This window comes from Salvia hispanica, chromosome 4, assembly GCF_029641045.1.
Source record: "Salvia hispanica isolate PSC_SH4W2 chromosome 4, Shi_PSC_v1, whole genome shotgun sequence".
NCBI lineage: Eukaryota > Viridiplantae > Streptophyta > Magnoliopsida > Lamiales > Lamiaceae > Salvia > Salvia hispanica.
In genome coordinates, this window is record NC_142695.1 from 38,913,004 (window position 1) to 38,918,689 (window position 5,686).

The window sequence follows — 5,686 nt, forward strand, 5'->3', positions numbered from 1 at the left end:
TGTTGTGTCAGGTATAAAGTCATCGACTTCATCAAGGAGGCTTCTCCTAGTGTGCCTCCTTTCTGACCTCTCATCAACCTTGGGCTCACTTTCTTCCTGGTCATCAACCAGGTCCACGATCAGTTTCAGCCCTTCCTCGGGCTCCGGTACTTTCGTTGAATATAGATCTGACTCCGCCAAAAGCTTTTCTGGGGTTTCCCCCTCTCCAACCAACATTGGGGTTGCCCCCTCGATATAAATGGGGTTCTCCCCCCTGACATCTCCTGGGGTTGCCCCCTCCTCCACGAACTCAGGGGTTGCTCCCCTGAAATCAACCGGGGTCCCATCCCCCGTCTCCAGAATAGGGGCTTCCCCCTCAGTGATTCTCTCCAAAGTAGGGGTTTCCCCCTCAGTAGTCTTCTCAAACACAGGGGTTTCCCCCTCAGCAGCTTCATCTGAAATAGGGGTTTCCCCCTCACGAACTTCAACAGAAATAGGGGTTTCCCTCTCACGAACTTCAACAGGAATAGGGGTTTCCCCCTCACGAACTTCAACAGAAATAGGGGTTTCCCCCTCACACATATCCCTACCCTCAAGATTAGGGCTCTCAGTTTCTTTCCCTTCTGTCTCCACCAAGGTCTCGTCATGTGTCGGTTCACCATCCTCCGACTGTTTGTGTAATGCCTCCTCTTCCTCCGCCTCTTGCGAAACGGTTTCTGCATGCGGTGGTGCAGCGACTCGCGATCCTTCTTCAGAGAGACTCGCCGATTTCGCAGCCGAAACTGCAGGAATTGTCAGTGACGGTGCAGTCGGCGCAGACAGCATTAGACTGGCGGCGAATAGGGCATACACCTCCTTTGCTTTCTCTATACTTCTTACCTTCTGCGTCAACTCGGCCAACAAGGTTGGGTCATACTCAGTGCCCTTGGTAGGATCCATCGGTGTAGATCTGAAAAAAAATGAAAAGAATTGGGCGATTTTTGGTTAGGGTTTCGTCCGTTTTTAGAGAGAGAGAATGAATGAAGAGAGAAGGAAGAGCAAACACAAATTTCGTCTAATTAGGAATGACTGGAGAGAGAAGGACGACGGTTGCTTTTTCTGGTGAAAAGATGGTGCGGTTGCAGGCGTGATGTAAGCAACCGTACATCTCCCATAATTATCGGCCACAATTTGAAATTCGAAATATCTTTTCCCTCCTTGACTCCTTCCTTCAGATTCTCCTCCTGGCTAATTCCCTCGACCATGCCCTACAAAATAAAGAAAATGAAGGTTCCAGACCCCTAGGTCGAGGTGAGGGCATAAAATATCGATTCCCCTTGGAGTCTGGTGCTTCGAAAATTTTTTGTTTTTTTAAAGGAAAACAATTAAACTATTTACATCCGTGTTGTATTTCCGAGATTCCCTGGTTCAGTTTTGAATTTTCAAAATCATTAACTCACTCCTTGACCTAGGAATTCATCGGAAATTACCCCCGTCTCTTTAGGCAATAATAGGGAGTGTGCGTAGTGGAATCTCGTCCACAACACACAACTCGGAATTATCCCTATAGACTTTCACTCTATGACCGTTTACAAGGAAAGGAACAGAGTTTGGAGTACTTCCCTGGATCTCCACTGCTCCATTTGCTCGGATGCCAACGATGGTGTATGGGCCGATCCACTTAGACTTCAGTTTCCACTTAGATTTCCACTGAAACGACTCTAGCCGAAGTTCCTCCAACTCTTGCAATTGTAACTTCCTCTCTTCTTCGCAAGTTATCGGCTTCATGTTCATTTCTTTCACTGCCCAGTACGCCTTGTGTTCAATACCCACAGGTAAGTGACACATCTTACCAAACACAAGTCTGTAAGGTGACATTCCAATAGGCGTTTTAAATGCAGTTCTGTAGGCCCACAATGCGTCCCCGAGTCTTTTGCTCCAGTCCTTCCTTGACGGATTAACTGTTTTCTCCAATATCGCCTTGATCTCGCGATTAGAAATCTCTGCCTGGCCATTAGATTGAGGATGGTAAGGAGTTGACACTCGATGGTGTACATCATATTTCTTCATCAAAGCCTCGATGGTGCGATTACAGAAATGTGTTCCTTGGTCTGAGAAGATGGCTCTAGGAACTCCGTATCTATTGAAAATATTATCCTTGAGAAATTTCGCCACCTCCTTCGATTCGCAAGTTGTGGTGGCCTTAGCTTCTATCCACTTAGATACATAATCCACTGCAACCAATATGTAAGTATTCCCACAGGATGACGGAAACGGTCCCATAAAGTCCATTCCGCACACATCAAAAATTTCGCACACGATCACTGGGATTAAAGGCATCTCATCTCTCCTTGAAATCCCCCCTGTCTGCTGGCATCTCTCACAACACTGGCAGAACTCAAAAGCATCCTTATTCAATGTTGGCCAATAAAATCCGCTGTCTAGAACCTTCCTCGCTGTTTTCCTTGGCCCAAAGTGGCCTCCACATGCTAACGTGTGGCAATGATTTAACACATCTCTTTGTTCCCACTCGGGAATGCAGCGCCTAATCACTTGATCTGAGCATATTTTCCACAGGTAAGGATCATCCCAAAAATAGAATTTGGATTCGCTCCTAATCTTCATCCTCTGGGCCCGGGAAACTTCTTCTGACATTGGCATCTCTCCCGTGACCAAGTAGTTGGCTAGACCAGCAAACCACGGTTCTGCATTCAGCGTGCGCTTCCCCTTATCCGATTCCCCTAGACCGGTCAAGGCCAAAACTGCTTCCCAGTCAGGTGGTCTAGGAAATTTCTCCAAAAGGTACAAATGTTCCTCGGGAAAGGCATCGAGTATGGCCTCTTCTGTTTCTCCTTGGAAGATTCTGCTCAAATGATCTGCTACCCTGTTCTCCGTTCCTCTTTTATCTCGTACTTCCCAATCAAACTCCTGTAAAAGTAACACCCAACGGATCAACCTTGGCTTCGACTCCTTCTTGGCCAGTAAGTACTTTATTGCTGCGTGATCTATGAAGACTATAACCCTTGACCCAAGAAGGTAGGGTCGGAATTTTTCAAAGGAATACACGATGGCTAACATTTCCTTCTCCGTGGTGTCATAATTCTTCTGAGCTTGATTTAGTGTTTTGGAAGCATAGAAAATCACATAGCTTTTTCCATCAATTTTTTGTCCTAAGACGGCTCCCACAGCAAAATCGCTTGCATCACACATTATCTCGAAAGGATGGTTCCAGTCTGGTGCCCTGATTATTGGTGCTGATACTAATCTGTCCTTCAGCAGCTGGAACGCCCTCTCGCATCCTTCGTCAAAGACGAATTCCACATCATTTTGTAACAACCGAGTGAGTGGTTGAGCGATTTTTGCAAAATCCTTTATGAACCTCCTATAGAACCCTGCATGGCCTAGGAATCCTCTTACCTCTTTTTGGTTCGTGGGGTATGGTAGTTTTGATATCACATCCACCTTTGCCTTGTCTACCTGGATACCCCTCTCAGAAACCACGTGACCCAGGACAATGCCTTCAGTCACCATGAAGTGGCACTTCTCGAAGTTCAACACTAAATGCTTTTCCTGGCATCTCTGCAACATTAGATCAAGGCTGGCTAAACAAGCATCAAATGAGTTCCCATAAACAGTGAAATTGTCCATGAATATCTCAATGCATACTTCCAGCAGATCCGAAAAAATGCTCATCATACATCGTTGAAAAGTCCCCGGTGCATTACACAGTCCAAATGGCATTCTTCGGTATGCATATGTACCAAAAGGGCACGTGAATGTGGTCTTCTCTTGATGTTCAGACTGAGCATCTTGTAACTTGTGCACCATGTCATTGTTGGAGTGTAGGTTACCTTGCATGAACTGCTGTGAATTTACCAGATCATGGACCATGTCATCCAAACTCCGCTGTGGTCGGAAGTGAAATTGACCAGAATTTTGTCCTTGACCTTGGTTCTGTCGATAGTTGCCTTGATGATTGTTGTATTGGTTATTCGACCCCTGATTTCCCTGATGGTTATTGTACTGGCCACCCGACCCTTGATTCCCTTGATGGTTCTGTTGGGAATTCTGAAAGTTGCCTTGGTTGTTCCTTTGGTGAGGTGGCACATAGGAGCTTCCTGGGTTGTTCTGATTTTGGTTCCCCCAATTAGCTTGGTCTTGATTCCTATACCCCAGCTGTAATTGTCCTTCTTGACCTTTCCCTGACCAGTTGGACTGCCTCTCCGGAGGGTGTGTAAAATTCATGAGCTGCAAAGGAGATGGCTGGCTTTGATCATGGTCAGTCCATCTAAAGTTTGGGTGAGTCCTCCATGGAGCGTCCCTCTGTCTTCCTTGATTCCAACTTCCATCGGGATTCCAACTTCCCATCGAATTTGCTTGAGCTTGGCACTCCCCTTCGCAGGGCTGACTGTAGTATGGTTGCAGTTGCCTTTCCTCTTGACCAAGGGATTTCTCAATTTCCACTGGAGCATGCGGATTGTATTTCTCGATTGCATTCAGCAAGGCCTTTTCCAGTTTATCGATCCTATCTTCCACCTTCTTGTCTTCTTGATCCATTACTGCATTAGCTGATCCTCTCCTCAATATGCTTCGCGGGTTATCATAGGCCTTCTTTGCCTCGATCAGCCTCCCCAAGGTTTCCCGAGCTTCGCTTGCCTTATTCTTGGTAAAATTTCCCCCGCTCGAGGAGTTCATCAAGTCCTTCGATTCAGGGTTTGCACCTTCGTAGAACAGATAGTACGTCTCCGCTTCTATCATCCTGTGGTTTGGACAAGCATCTAGCAATCCTTTGAAACGGGACCAATAAGAACTCAGAGACTCATCGTATTCTTGTTTGCACTCCTGAATCTCCTTCTTCAAGGCATTCGTCTTGTTGGATGGAAAAAAGTAATCCAGAAATTCAAGTTTAAAATCTTTCCACGTGTTGATCGAGTCCGGTTGAAGCCTCAGCAGCCAAGTGTTCGCCTCCCCTTTGAGAGCAAACGGAATTGCTCGAAGACGGTAGTCCTCTTCTGTTGCCTCGTTGGGTCGCTTCTGAATGCTGCATATTTTGCTGAACTCGTTCAAAAATTCATAGGGGCATTCGTTCCTACGCCCAGAGAAAGTAGGTAGAGCTCCAAGTACATTCGTCTTGATGTCGATCGACCTCCGTCGTGGGTTCGAGACTATAGCATGAGCGGGTTCACCATCAAGATGTGTGGTGAGCGACCCTATTTCCGGATCGGGGTCTAGTAGATGAGCCATATCTGGGTCCTTCTCCTCATCGGTCTCGGAATGCTCTGGTTCGGTTGATGTCCCTGGGTTCTCCCCTGTCGATGAATTCCACTCCCTTTCACTCTCTGACTCGAACGGAAATGGATCTTCCGTCCTCAATCCTGATCTGGTGGTGATGGTAGATGTAGATTCCTTGACTCGCCACTTGTATTGGCCGCTCCCTGATCCAGATGAGCTTGCCCAACTTCCAGATTGGAAGCCCGCTTTCATAAACTGTCAGGGAGAAAGAAAATAACAGAAATTAAAATATTTACACCAAATCCTTAAATGAAATAACAACAAACGCCATCCATCCCCGGCAACGGCGCCATTTGAAAGGCTTTAAGTTTTGTCTCTGCGTGTTCAAATAGGAAATAGCAGGTTTCCTAGATCCAGCAAGTCCACCAGATCACTCAGTCTAGGAACTCGTGGGTCGCGAGGAATCCCGGTCGTCGGACACACAGAGCACTTTTTC